The sequence below is a fragment of the Manis javanica genome, chromosome 9 (assembly GCF_040802235.1).
Source record: "Manis javanica isolate MJ-LG chromosome 9, MJ_LKY, whole genome shotgun sequence".
Taxonomy (NCBI): Eukaryota; Metazoa; Chordata; class Mammalia; order Pholidota; family Manidae; genus Manis; species Manis javanica.
In genome coordinates this window covers 20,633,869-20,649,753 of record NC_133164.1, presented here as the reverse complement: position 1 = coordinate 20,649,753, position 15,885 = coordinate 20,633,869, and the positions used below count along the sequence as shown (strand labels likewise).

At 32.2% G+C, this 15,885-nt stretch overlaps 1 long non-coding RNA gene across 1 annotated transcript in view; it reads right to left on the bottom strand.

Moving 5' to 3' along the window:
- LOC140843499 (uncharacterized) overlaps positions 1–15,885 on the bottom strand; it is a 153,446-nt gene that overhangs the window by 61,838 nt on the left and 75,723 nt on the right. Inside the window, exon 2 of the long non-coding RNA XR_012121327.1 lies at positions 264–326. This is a non-coding gene — a long non-coding RNA (uncharacterized lncRNA). The remainder of the gene's footprint in view (positions 1–263; positions 327–15,885) is intronic.

Sequence of the window (15,885 nt, the reverse complement as noted above, 5' to 3'; positions counted from 1 at the left end):
TAGGAATTTGGAAACTCAGGTTCCACTCAACCCCTGCACAACCAGATTGCATTTTAATAAGATTTTACGTGACCTGTTTGCACAGTATAACTTTAGAAGGAAAGTAAGAGCACTGAGCCTAAATTCTGGTATGAAATGGGAGTGGTAAGATACATATATTTCTTTGGTAGAATAAATACGTACAATAAGAGTATGTGGATATTTTATTTGCATTTTAATACAAATTTTTTAATATGAAAAGAATATTATTTGTTCAAACTTACCATTTCTCACAAATGGTTTGACAGTGGATTATATGCATCTCTTCCTTTCTCCTTTGGATTTACCTGTGAACAAGTCATAAGGAAGATTATTAATTTAGTCATTGGAAAAGTAATTCATCTATGCTTCTTCAAAAACATTTAAAGAGTGAGATGGGGTTTAAAAAGTCATATTTAAACCTATGACTCTCTGTGGTTTCAAATAAAGATGTATTTCTTTATATTTCTAGGTACCCATCTCTTTCCCATTCATTGTCCCGTCTCACAGTGTACCATCGACAAAGAGGGAACTCAATTATCTTCTGTCTTTAGAGACATTCTTGCATAGTTGTCAAAGGAAATGTGTGTTCTGCAAACAAAGTAAGTGTACCTATTTTATGAAAGTCAGTACTTCAGAGGTAGTTGCCAGTACACCATGGGGCACTATGAGCAAATCTGTGGTATGTCTCACCTACATTTTGCTCCCCACTGCTTCCAATGAATCAGAAACATCTGATGCTACCTGCTGGTTATCAGATTTCTGTATTGAGATTCTATTCTGATGCTCCATGGAAGTACTTAAATGTTCCCTTTTACTTTTTAGCTAATGAGTCTGCAAATAAGGAGTTGTTAATAAAAAGACATCCCTATATGTTACACCAATCCAGGGCCATTATTTCTAGAGAAGTAATGTTTATGTTTATCCTAAGTTACTCATGCATATGTAGCACCAGTCTCTTTGTTTTTTGTCTTGACTACTGACATTATTCAAATTATATATTGTACAGTAGGAGGAAAATTAAAAACACAAAAAGTGACCCATTTCAGAAAAAACTTTTAGTCCCATTTTTAGACAGCAAATTTTTTCTGACAGATTAATATCAATCATATTTACATATGTAATAATTTAGCTATTGAAGTAACTAGCTATTGCAGTAACTAGATGTCTCCTTCCCCAAAAAATACCCAATTATAAGATATTTTTTTACTCTATGTGGAGAATTTCATGCTACATTTTTCATCTAGATTTTAGAATTCTTCAACAATTTAATGTATATAAAATAACTATAAATTTTCCATTTATATGAAGAGAAGGCATAAAACAAACCTCAAAATTAGATACATGGCTAGACACTGAACTAACACACTACATACACATACACGTGTGTGTATATGTATACATATGTGTGTGTATATATATATAACCACATAAGAATATGTATGTGTGTGTGTATATATATATATATATATATAAAACATATGCATATTCACATATATTCAATCTTACCAACCTTTGTGCAGAGATTAAAGAGATAGAATACTATATGACAAAATATGTTTCTTAGGCTCTCCACAATTTACATATCTTAAACTCTTTTGTTTTCTTAGGGAAGTTGGTTATTCTGTTAGGATAAACCCCTGTTGGGCACAGTAATTCACGTGATTTTATGATTTGCTTAGTAATTTGTGCACATAGAAAATAGGTCTCCAAGACAAAGTGATTTTATATGTATTCAAATACTTACCACATTGAATAATGGTTTGTGTGAGTTTATAGAAATAGCCTCTCATTATGTAAGATGGAAAAAATAAGGATAATTGAGTCGATGTTTCTTGTTTCAGAAATGGGGCCAAGATGTTATATTCTGACTTAAGATATATCTTAGTAGATTTGTTGACCTAGAGAAAGTATGCACTAATTTATTCAGTACAAAAATAGTTCATCTCAGTGACCATCGATAAGACATTGGAAAAATAATGTATGTAACATTTATAAGCTGCTATAAAATATTTTCATTAAAAGTCACTGAAAGATTAAACAAATATTTTATCAAAGCAGAAGCATTAACAAAGACTGATCATGAACATTAGATTCATTTACAAATAGGAATGATCCTATATGGCAGGTAGAATTTGGATTTCAGAATAAAAAAATTGTACTTATATATATACATGCATATCTATAGCTATATCTAGTTTGTGTATATATATGTAACCCCAAAATATTTAAGGTTTTCATTTAAGGCTTTAAAATTAACTTTTTTCCCCATTTTTTAAGAAGTAAAAAAAAATCTACAGAGAGATATCTATATTAATACACAATCAGTAAAAAAGACAATCATTATTATAATTATCAGTTATATTATATAAATATGTATATATACCAGGAAACTTAAATAATTATTGATATATTGAACTTTACAAAAATATTAGCAGTGGTTATGTCTGAGCAGTAAAATGTGTTCATTTATCCACTCTGTTACTTTTTGCATTTGATTACTCATTTAATTATTATATATTATATTTTTAATATAAATTTTAAAACACTGCCTGTTTTGAAATGAAATACATGTTTTATGGTTCCTATGTGTTGTGAACTGGGAAAGGCATTAGTGATATAAATGTTGTATGTACCATATATGTGTGCCATAATCATTTATGCAGAATACACACACACACACAGAAACACACACATATTTACATTTGTGTGAGTGCATCTAGATCTCAATCTTTAGTCTTATGACATTCTAAAAAAAAATAAGTAAAAAACCTACAAAATCTTGTGAATATTAAATTAGTATGCATTTCTTTGAAAACTAAAACTACAAAAATAGTGTGATGTTATCATTTATAAACTTCTCACACATAATCTGTTGGCATTCTTTCGCATTTATCTTCTTTCTTAGACATAGAGATTGGCTCTCATATGGCAGCATAGTACACCCACAGACAACTTGTCAGGGGGCCTGGTCTCCCTCTGTGTTTTTCCCTGGAGTTCTCCAATGCTCTCTGAGAGTTATATTTTTATTCGGTAACACTTTTGAAAGCTACAAGTTACATCTACAGTTCACAATACTATAATTTTATCCTAGTACACATTTACTTATCAAAAATGTCTTATTTGACTATCATATCTGAGAATTCTACATATTATTTTTATTGCATTTTAAAATTATATCTTCAGCTTTCCACAAAAATCATTGTATGTCCTACAAATTTTAAATGTTTCTGCATTTAAATGTTTCTTCTAAGCACCTACCTCCTGACTATCCAAGAACTTTCTTTTGAAATTCAGTAATTTTTGTTTTGCTTTTTCTGTTAAGGTATGTTTTTTGTTGTTGTTCTAGTTACCCCTAGAAAGAAAGAAATCTATCTTTATGAAGTACCTTTCTCTACCTCACCTCTTGATACTATACTTCCTTTAGCCTGAATCTGATATTTCAATTTGGTATCATTTTTATGACTTTATCATGCAAAATAGAATGAGCCAGTTAAGTTTGTGCAGACAGATGCAACTTAATCAACCAACCAACCAACAAACTAGTAAGATAAATCCATGATAGACATATTTTGTCTGATAAAGCATTAAAGCAAAATACTGGTATTTTTCTGAAATACCTGATTAGTGTACCAGAGGCCTTTCATTTATCTTTAATGGTATTAAAGAACACATACTTAAATTTCTTTGGGGTCCTGTCATTTTAAACGGTTATGTCTTATACAGCAGTGCATGATGTTGTATTTCAATATATTATATGATAACTCTAATCAAGAATAATAAGTTAATTCTGATAACAGTGAAAAAGAGATTGAGTTAAAGGGAAGGATAAAATAAAAATTGGGAATTTTTATCTTTAGTATGGAATTATTGAGAGCTAATAAAAATATTAACAAAAATATTTTTCATTCAGTGTTCAAAGAAAGTAAAGATAAATACAGCTTTATTTTATTGAAACCCATTAATTCCCAACAGAGAAACACTTTAAAGTTGTCTCATTATATTCTAAGTTTATTAGTTTTGGGTATTGTTAAAAATAAGAGACAATGATGGAAATAGATTCATTAACCACTTCCTTGTGGATGCAGGTCTGTGGCTCCTGTTCCCTTGCTCGCTGTTATCCAGGAGTTCCTTTCCTCCCCAAAGCAGCCCAAGTTGCTGTTTACATAGCCTGTTGATCTCAAAGCTTGCAACAATATGTTGAATTCTCACACTTCCAATTTCCCTGTCTTCTCTTTCTTGTCATCAACCAGGAAAAACTAAGTTTAAAGCCTCATGGGATCACAGCAAATCCATCAGAATATTGCTCTGTCTCAAGGTCAACAATGTCAATCAACATAATCATAGAAGTAATGTCTCATCATATCCACAAATTCTGAGGATTAGAGCAGGACTTTCTCTTTTCTTTTTTTTTTTTTTGGTGGAATGAGAGGCATTTAAAAACTTTTACCAATTACAGTTATTTTTTAGATCTAAGTCAATTCCCAGACCCAAAAACCTAGAGGTGAGACTTGATATAATTGAGGGAAGACTTCACACTATAACAAGTAACTTCAGAATTTTCCAGTCCTTCACCAGATGGATCTACAGCCACATTCCAGACTGTACTAGACTCAGTGTGCTACCAGAATATCCTTTGCAGAATTAAAGTCTTTATTTCTCCCAATGCCAAGCGAGTTGGATTCAAATGGCTCATGGTTACGAGACTCCCTGGAAATTGTTCTCAATTGTTTTGATCAAGGAATCTGTGTTTTCCAAAATTATGTGGTTCCTCAGCAAGCAGATCATAACCAGTAACTGGTCATAGTGTTGTAGGCTCATTGCCCATATTTGAATTAACTTTAAGGGTCATCCCCACATCAGAGCTATCCTAGGACTAGTTGAGGCCTCTGCTGCAACTGTATGACAGTTCACCTTACTCCTCTGCCTAGCCCCATTTCCGCTTTTCTTATCCTGTTTAGGACGTAATCCTTAAAGTCTAAAACACCCTCTGCATGCAAATCTCTGCCTCAGACTCTGATTTCCAAAAGTTGACTTAAAAATGAAGTAAAGCATGCACTGGGAAAGGATAGTATCTAGACTTTTTGAGCACTATTAGATAGCGTGTCTGGGCTAACCTGAATAACAGCCAACCCAAAATAACAGCTGATCAATGTTAATACCACCAAAAGGAATTGCAAGCCACACTATCCATGCCAACAACCCAATGTTTCTCTGAATACTAGATCGCCTTAGAGTTGGAGAGGTGAGGAGGATATGCTTTCTTGATGGATCATCCCTAACCTATATAAGAGACTTCGATATAATGGGCTTTGTGGTTTTGATAACAGTCTAATACCACTGACTCATATGAGCTTTCTGTCCACTAATATGTTCCATTGTTTTTCCTTATGAACAATTATTAGATTAAAAAATTTAAAAAATTAAAATTACATGTATTTGACATTAAGAAAAATGTGATTGCATTTCATAACATAAACTATCATTTCCACCATAAAGATCACAGTTGAACGATGTCATATCTGGATTAATTTCCTAATGCTATGTAATGTATTACTACAAATTCAGTAGCTTAAAACACTACCTATTTATCAGCTCACATTCCTGTAGGTCAGAAGTCCTGCCAAGCTTGACTAGGTTCTTTGTATAATGTTTCAAAAGGTTAAGATCACATGTCAGCCAAAGAGGCTCTGACCTGGGGACTCTGGGAGGGAGTCTACTCTGAAGCACAAGTTTTTGGCCAAATCCAGTACCTTGAAGTCTAAGACTAAGGTCCCAATTTCTTTGTTACTATGAGCTGGGGACAGCTTTTCTTTAACTAGATGGTGTCTGCATTCCTTAGCATGTGGCCCACCTCTGTCTTCAAAGCCAAATACATCAAAACTATTCCTTCCTACACTTCCAGTCTGGCTGGCTTCCTTTTCTGCTACCAGTCACGAAAATTACTGCTTTTAAAGGGCTCATATGACTATATTAGGCCCACCTAAATACTCTCCCTTTTGCCATGTAAAGTAAGCAAAATCATGACATGATACCCAATCATATTCACAACCTCTACCCATTTTTAAAGGGAAATGGGTTTGTCCAGGGCAGGGAAAATTGGAGACCATTCTTAGAAACCTGGCTACCATACACCCTTGTCTGAAAACATTTAACTGGTTATATGTTCTCAGACAGAGGAAAATGTATGATACCCAAAGGGAGTTCCTGCTAATTTTCATTTTGATAGAATACTACATAGTATATCTGTTTGCTCAAAATATCCTATCAAGTAGGATACTTGAACATAAGTTTCTAAAAATGTATGATAATGAGTGACAAAATAATTTTCTTTTTCTATGGTGAAGTCTCCTGAAAACCCAAAATCTCCTCTAAAAAGAAGACAGAAGGAGCCCAAGGATTCCACCTTTGGATATTTCTCTTGATTTTTATTATGCTAATGCCATCTAGTATGTAAATAGTATGTATAGGGTGCTGCTCATTATTCCAGTTCAGGAATTTAACAATTTGTTATAAAACAAATGAACAAAAAACTAAGTAAGGCCAGTTGGAGTGTAGGCCCAGTATATTCTTTCTCTCATGCTCCATTTGTTCTAGGAGATTGAAATAATATATGTAATGTGCTTTATAAAAAAACTCCTAATGCCATCTGTAATCATTTACAAGGGTGCATTAGATTACTGTTTACATTTGACTGGCCTTCTACTGGGACACCAGCTTGTATAGAATGTTTCTTTCTTCTTTTCCATCAGAAAATACTGTTCAAGTTCCTGTGTCGGATCATGCCTGAATTTAATTGAATGATGACTAAGAATATCTTTCCTAAACAGTCATACATGTTGTACTTAATAAATCTTCATTTCCAGAAAACTTGCAAGAATTTTCCATCTTACATAATATAACATTTTATTAGCTACTGCCCTACAATACTTGAAAACAATTCTGGGGTAGTACCAAATTAGGATTTATCTTTTTTTATTATTATTATAAAAAATACATATTATTTAAATATCATAAAATTTCCTAACATTTATTTTGAGACTCAGCATAATACAAATTATTTTTATGTAGTACATTCTCAATTATTTGCAGGGAGTTCATTCATTATTTATTCATCCAGTCTTTATCAAAGATTTATTGAATTATTAATGGACAACAAAGGCAGAAAAACTACGTTATTTCTTTAAACATTTTCAAGGCAATTTGACTGAATATGAAATATTCTTACAAATTAACTACAACTTATAATAGTTTAGTAATAATAGTGTTTATGTCAGGCTGTTTTAAACTCCACAGGTCCTGTAACATGTAGTGGTAATATTTTCAGTCAAAAATCCTGGGCTTCAGGTTAGCTCCTCCATAAATAACTGACACTAAGCAAGTAACCTAATCCTAGAGGCAGGTTCATTATCACTTGAAAATAATTCCATCAGATATAACACAAATGTAAGCTCGGATAATGATGATGATGTAGTGATACTACTTTCCATTCTGCAAGAGCTGCATGATCTGGAATTGATTAGCTCCATTGTCATGGAAGCATTCTATCAGGAAAAAAAGGTTTTCCTCAAAAAAACTAAAAATAGAAATATCATATGACCCGTCAATTACACTTCTGGAAATTAACCTCAAGAAAACAAAATCACTAACTTGAAAAGATATAAGTGCACTTTTGTTCACTGCAGCATTATTTAAAAGAGCAAAGATATGGAGGCAACACAAATGCCCATAAATAAATGAATGGATAAAGAAGATGTAGAACATATATGCAAAGGAATATTACTCAGCCATAAAAAAGAAGGAAATCTTGACATTTGTGACAGTATGGATGGACCTAAAGGGTATCATGCGAGGTGAAATAACATAGGAAGAAAGAAACAAATACCATATGGTTTCATTTATATGTGAAATCTAACAAAACAAAACAAATGAAAAAGAAATAGACCTATAAACATAGACAACAGACTGTTAGTTAGTATTTGGCAGTGATGGATGAAATAGGTGAAGGGGATTAAAGAGGTATAAACTTCAAATTGTCATAGGAATGTAAGCACACATAGAGAATATAACCAGTAATATTGCAATATCCTGTTGTGGTTATGGGGTAACTACACTTACTGTGGCAAACATCTAGTAATATATATAATTATCAAGTTGTTATGTTGTACATCTGAAACGATTATAATATTGTATATCAACTTTATTCCAAAAAAAGAAAGTTTTTCCTTAAGAAATATACTTTGATAAAAGTTTCAAATAATACCATCATTGAGTACTCACAAATTCTGAACATCTTTGTTATTTTTATTTTATTCTGCAAGACTATTCGTGAGTGGAAAATTGATGGCAATAAAATTCCAGAGCAACCTCTGTATATAGAATTAAAGAAAACCAGTTATACAACAGATGGTCATAAGAAATCCTTCAAGGACATGTTGATGTACAATTTGAATCAATATGATAGAGTTGTCAATATCAGTGAAGCCCAGACTTATGTACCCATTTAGCAAAGTGTGAAGGGGTGTCTCAGAACAAGGCAGTCTTAGGAGCAAAGAGACAGAGCTATAAACAACAAATTGTGCAAGTGGCAGGCAGTCATTAAGAATGAGATGGTTTATACATATAATCAATGTTGTGGAAAAGTCACATTATTCATTAGGCCATTCGATACACTAGACCATGGTTTTGCATTGGGTGCACTTTGGTGCCATAAAAGAAAGTATGTGTGTTTCATTCATAGTTTAATAAAGGTAACATTTTAAAGTTATGTTATACATCCCTTATCTCACTAAATTCTTTAAATGCAGGGGAAATTTTGGGTTTGTATATTTTTTTAATATTTAGGAATTATTGTATAAAAGCAATATGAAACATTTCTGTAATTTATTCATTTATTCAACAATATACAAGACTTTGGAGATAAAATGACAGATATGGTACTTGCTCTATTATTCTAATAAGGGTGGCAGAAAAATAGGTAATTACTCTGATGTGTGATTAATTTTGTGTCAAAGAAAGTAAAGTGCAATATAGGAAAAAATACTGGGAATATCTAATGAATTCTACACAGTGTGGGTGAATTTTCCCAGACAGCACCTCTCTATCTCCTTAGCTAGACATCTCCCAGACTAGCTTTAGTCCATGAGTTCAGTGTTTCTCACACTGTAGTAATAGTTTCTTTAAAAAAGACAGAAAAAAATAATAATCTCATGGAAACTGATTATTAAATTATTTTTATATCTTTTAAATATGCCCAATCATAAAACTTAGAATGAAGTTCTTGGGGTTTCAGTTCTTGAACAACTTTAAACTTAAAGCATATTTTATAATGAATCATAAGAAATACTAAATTCACATTACTGGAATGGATAATGTTCATCTAATGGTAAACTGCTTTTTGATAACAGAACTGACTGCTACAAGGTGGATTTCTGAGTATGGCCTGATTACTACTAAATGATTTCTCAAAGTTCACTTGATTATTATTTTTAAAAAATGGCTCATCACCAAGTATCTGCCTTAGCAAAGGCAGCACATAGAGGTTGTGTTGGAAAGTCAGTGCACATTTAAGAATCAACAAACATTTGAATAACTTACTATCAACAGAGATGTAAGGAATACACCAGAAAGGCTAAATTACATAAATCAGAATAAAAATAAGAGTATACTTAGAACTTTAAAATAAATGTATCTTTTCTGTTTCTCAGAAATATAAATGAAGTGTCTGTATCCATTAAGCACAGAATAATAAGCTAATGGAGATTTGGGATTTTAAAACTATAATTGTTGAAACTAAAAATGAAAATTTAAGAAAAGTTCAGAAAATGGAATTAATTTAAGACTAACCAAAACTGAAGAGCTAATTACCACGGTGGAATGTTGAGCTACAAAATTATCAGAGAATTTAGGATACAATAGATGGATACAGAACTGGATTTACACTCCTATGTGTTCACACCCGCAAGTACACGCAGGAGTGTTAAAGTTCCAAAGTAAAACCCAACAATTCTTAACATGTTTTATAATTGGGTTGGGGGAGAAATAGGAGAAGTTCAGCTTTGCATGCTATGTTTTCATTATTAAAGAAAACACATTCCATTCCTATGGAAATTATCTGTTTAAAAGTCAATTCTAAAGGACATTAAATAATGGGCTTATTTGGAAATAAAGTAGTGAAAAGTAATATAAACCTACTGCCTGGCATATATCTTAGTAACCAATTCACTTAAATAACCTTAGCTCTTTACTGGAAGTCAAATTCAAAAGGGTCAGTCTGGGAGAAATGTCAGAAAACTTCGCTGTGGCTCCTGGCTGGGAAGAGGAAAAGAAGCCACTAGCGAACTCCACTCAGACCTATTTCCCCTATTTCTCTTCTAGAACAAAGGTCTTCATCTACCAAATCTTTAAGAAATAACATTCATTCTACAAAATCTCCTCTAGAAAATACACAAATAGGGAACAGTGCCCAACTCAATATATGAGGCCAAAACTATTCTCACACCAAAAGCAGGCAAAGGCTTTATAAGGTATTATAAGAAAACTACGAATCAAACTTCACATTGGATAAACTTAGCAAACACCCCTTAACCCAGGTATCAAGGTTAATATGACTAAGGACCTTGACGCCACAGGGGTATAATGCATCCATTGGTTTGATGCAATGAGAAGAGAACTTCCTGTCTCTGAAATTCTTACCCGAAATCCATAAGCCTAATACAATTATGAGAAAATATCTGAAAAAACTTTGTCATTCTGAAAATTTGACAAACTTAAAAAATTTAGTCATTCTACGAAATTTTTGACCAATACTATTAAAAAATGTTAAGGTCAGCAAAAAAAAAAAAAAAAAAAGAAAGGAAAAATTGTAAACCTGTCACAAATTTGAGAAGACTCAGGACCTATGATGACTAAATGCAACTTGGTATCCTAAGTTAATGATGGAAATGAAATTCATTAGCAGAAAACACATTAGCAGGAAAACTTTAAAACATCTGAAATTTAGTAAAGTCTGTACTTCCCTATTACTACACCATTTATTTCTTAACTTTGAGAAATTTTCCATGGTTATGTAAAATGTTAACATTGGGGGGAGCTTGGTGAAACGCATACAGGAATTGTCTGTACTATCTTTGCACTTTTCATGTAAATCTAAAACTATTCAAAATTCAAAATCATAAAAAGAAAAACTTAATACAACAATTTTATACTCAGATTTCCACATGCATCAAAATTAAAAACAAAGAATTCTGAGACTTTTACATTGTAAGGGTGTGTTAAATTATGGCTAGAATTAAATCCTGACATATGGGAGCAAATGTCAGTTCAGCACCTCCACTAGGAGACCCTGAGATTAATTTAGGCATTCAGAAAGGTTACTGTAATGGATGCCTGTGTTAGAAAATGAGAGGAAGCCAGACTGCACAGGGGAGAACTTTAGAATGTACTGCAAATCTGAAGCCCATCAAACAAAAGGAGGAAACAGGAGGGTCAGGGAGAGCATAAGACCACAGGCAGTTCTGACAAATTGTGGGCCAGCATGATGAGAAGCTCTGAAACAGATATTGCCCAATAAGGGAGTCATGCACCAGAGAAAAATGACCCACCTTGGTAATGTGTGAGGTTCAGTCATTGGCTGGAGACTGCAGAAGAAATGTGTGATCTCATCTCATGCTGAGACAGAACCTAAAGGTGCTGCAGTTGGAGAATACCACCTGCCTTCTGTTTCTACAGCTGAATGTGAGGTCTTTTCTGAAAGGAGATCCTACCCAGCAGGGCAACTTGGAGGATAATCACCATAGAACTAGGTGATACAGCTTGGAGCAATAAATATTATATTTATATTGACACTGATATAGAGATATACAGATATATGAAAAAAAATTATTTTTTTCACTTTATTTGCATTTAACATTTGATCATGTGTAGCTAATAATTTTCCTCTACATTCCTATAATAAATCATATGAATAAAATAATAACTAAAATATATATGCTAGAATAAAATTTTGTGAACCAGTGGACTTGAAATCCTGGTCCACTGAAATAAGAAAAAGAAAATATTAAATTACTGATGTTAAAAAATATATATACATGGTTATTATATATGTGTATATATATATATATATATATATGAGATAGGTATTATGAGATTCACCATATACATTTAAATCAGCAATATAACCATTTTATGTAAAAACTCCAAATACACAATACACCAAAAATTGTATTATTCACAGGTATTTAGTCTTAACTGAAAAACTATGACAATTCAAAAATGTGCAAAGTATCATTTTAGTCTCCAAAATCCATTCAGGGATTGCAGGAGTGAAAAAAAATGATTTCTGGCAAGTACTTTATCAGTTGAACTGAAGAAAATGCTGGTAATGAATCAAAATGTGATATCTCTGGAAAAAATCAGCTAATTCTATTCCATAAAAGCTTTGGTACCTTGTCACTATTCATAAAAATATGTATTTAATTAAAGTATACAATTCCAACTAAATAAATAGAAAAATGCCTTAAACTGAATTATTTTACCTTTATTAGTATGCCCACAGGTTCCACTCATTGTATTAGGACATTATCTTTCTATCCATCCAGCATCTTCACCAGAAGACTTCATATATTTCTTTCAATATGAGAAATATCTGGTTTTATAGGGTGTACTGAATTTGCGGCATTACAATGTTTTATAATCAAATTTGTATGAGTATGAAGAGAAAAACTATTATGTGCTTATATGGAGAATTGTAGCATATTCTTTTCCTCAATTCTTTGTAACTTTACTTACATGACTTAAAGGGAAAGACTAAATTAGTATGTATGGATATATTTGAAATATTCCAGAGAACTTAATGTTAGAACAAGTGCCAAATTAACATGAAAATAACCTCAGTGCCAGGAGAGTACACAAGTAAGTGACAAGTTATCAACAAAAATTTTCCTGGATGAATGAAAAGCTACTTCTATGGGAATCTACTGGAAATAGTTTTTAATATTTCAAATTTCTATTTCTTAAACCCCCTTCACCCCATTCACCTTACCATAAAATGAATTAAAATATTTTGTCCTGAATTAATAATGAAATGATATTCAAATTTTAAAACGTCTAAAATGCAAAAATTAAGGATAGCAAAATAGTCTAAAAAATGTCTGTGGCCTGATGAAAATAATTAAGTGATTGACAATACAAAAAAAATCACAGATTATTAACTTTAAGTCAGTTTATAGGGAAGAAGGAAAGCCGTGATTTTATATTGAGCTCCAAAGTACAGGCAGAGCCAATTAATATAACTTAGGATTTTTCTCAATTGGATTTTAGAGTTTTGGAGTAACCTGAGTACAGCAATTAGCATTAATTATTTATCTGCTAAAATGGTTTGCTCTTCTAAATTTAAAAAGAAAGACTTTATTGAAGAACATAAATAAGGGGTTCTAAATGAAGGTTCACAAATATAATGAGCTGTGAGATTCGCATGCAGCAAATAAAACTATAAATGATGATGATAAAGAGAAAGTACACTTGCATGTCTGAGGCTAACAAACATGACAAGCCATAAGAAATCGTAAAAGCACATAAAAAGAGAAAGTAGTCAAACAAGACTGTCTGATAAAAATAATGCTTATTTCCTTCTCCTATTTGGTGCATTGACTATTTCTCAAACTTATTAAATATATCAAGATCAGGGCATAAAATTCCAAGTTCTGTCTAACACAAATTTTGGAATGAGTTATGTGAAAGGTAGAATATACAATTTAAACAGTATTTATATAGATATAAATATAGATACAGATATAGATAAGATGGCAAATTGAATCTAATTAGCTAAAGAAAGGAATTCTATTATTTGAAATAATCTGTGTTGATATAGGTTAATATACTGCTATTATAAAATAACTGAATATATTTGAATACAGTAACATTTCTCCTTGGAAATTCTAACATTCTTGTCAAAATGGGTTGTGATTTTATTCTGAATGAACACAAAGCTGAGATTTTGCCTCTGATATATTTATATATCAGTTTATATTAAGGGAAATTATATGAACTGTATTAAGTCACTTAAGGTAACTTAAGCAATTATCATACAGACCCGTATATTTTATTTTATTTCTATAATTCATTACAGAGAAAGTCAAATTGCATTTTATGCCACTAAATTTGGAGTTCTTTGAAGGTATACTATTATATTATTTTTGTATTCCTAGGCATGAGCCAAGAAATTGGCACATTATAGAACTCAAAATTATCTGAGGAATAAATGAATGAATGTGGAGAAATAACCTGGGAAATTTTTAGATTTTTCTGACTGGTAACGACGCTAAAATATTCATTATAGCTCAGAAGAACAGCACAGGATTTGGCAAAATAACCATTTGCTTCAAACATGAATTGCACCGATCTCTTTTCTGGAATGATGGACATTAAAAATGAAAGAAAATTATAAATAAGTGAGGATGTGATGGAATTTTGGTCTTTCTTCATGTGTCAAAACTTAATGTTTGGAAGTTGAATGACAGGAGGGAATCCTAATAAGTTTGAGGACACAAAGTCAGAGGGACCAATGACCTTCCTCCTACATGGAACTTTAAAGACAAAATATTTTACAGATCATCATGAATCGATATCAGGCTGTACAGATCAAAAACGGTAGGGAGGTGTACTTAGGTAAAAATAAGCCCTAAATCATTACTTCCATAGTCTTTAGTTTGTTCTTGTTCTGCAGAGGCTAAAAACAGCAGTGGTAGTGGTCATATGTGACTAGCTCTAGGAATGGAACAAATATGGTGCAGAATGTGTGTCAATAATTTTTTTAGGACCATGAAGGAAAGCAGTAAATGTCAACACACACTACAAGGATATGGGTACTGGTCAAACCAGCCAGTGCTTCTGGAGTGCAGAGGACAACACCCAAAGATCAATTTGGGTGAAGCCTCTCCCTGGAATCGTCAGACGGTACCACTACTCTGACTTCCGGTGTCACATAATTTTACTTCTACTCAAAACAGCCCCCTGGGAAAGAAGAATGGATCAAAGTCCTGATTGCCTTTTAAAGGAGAATAACTTTGAATTGACTTGAGTTTAAACCTTGAAATAATTGATAAAATCCTTAAAAAGGGCTCTATCTTTAAAACTGGAAGATGTTATCTTAACTCTAGATGGGAAGGTTAAACCACCCCTCCCTCTTCGTTACCAGATATGGAGTGAACTGAATTCTTATGAGCTAGTAAAGATCAGTAGAGGATTAACAAGGAAATTTACATGCCTAGAATTCTGAATAAAGGAAAAAACGTTTTAAGATCTCTAATTGAGTGTTCTGTGTTGTGTATTACTTAAAAAATTTACATATAACAAACACATTTAATCCTTTTCAAAATCTACCATTTTTTTCACCATTCTGTCAGTGAAACAACTAGGCAAAAAAAAAGTCCCACAACTACACAGGTAGTAAGATTAGATTGCAGATTTAATCATTTCTCCCATGATTATTCTAGTAAATATGTGACAATGATGGTGTAAGAATTTCAACCAGTACAGGGTTGGCAAATAAAATACACCTAATTTAATTTGATAAGAAATTATTTTTTGTGTGTATATTCCACATAGGTAATATTGCACAATTTTACTACAAAAACAAGTCAACTGCTTATCTGAAGTGAAAATTAACTGGGCATCTTATCCTTTATTTGCTAAACCTGGCAACCTAGTTTATGGTTGGGCAAATAGCACTAAATACTTTATTTATGTAGCAGATAGTAATATTTAACATTTTGTAGTTATTATACATCATGCCTGTGTTAAATGCTTTCTCTTGTCTGAGCTTTTTCTTCATCACAACAAGCCTATGGAATGATTTGATACCCACTT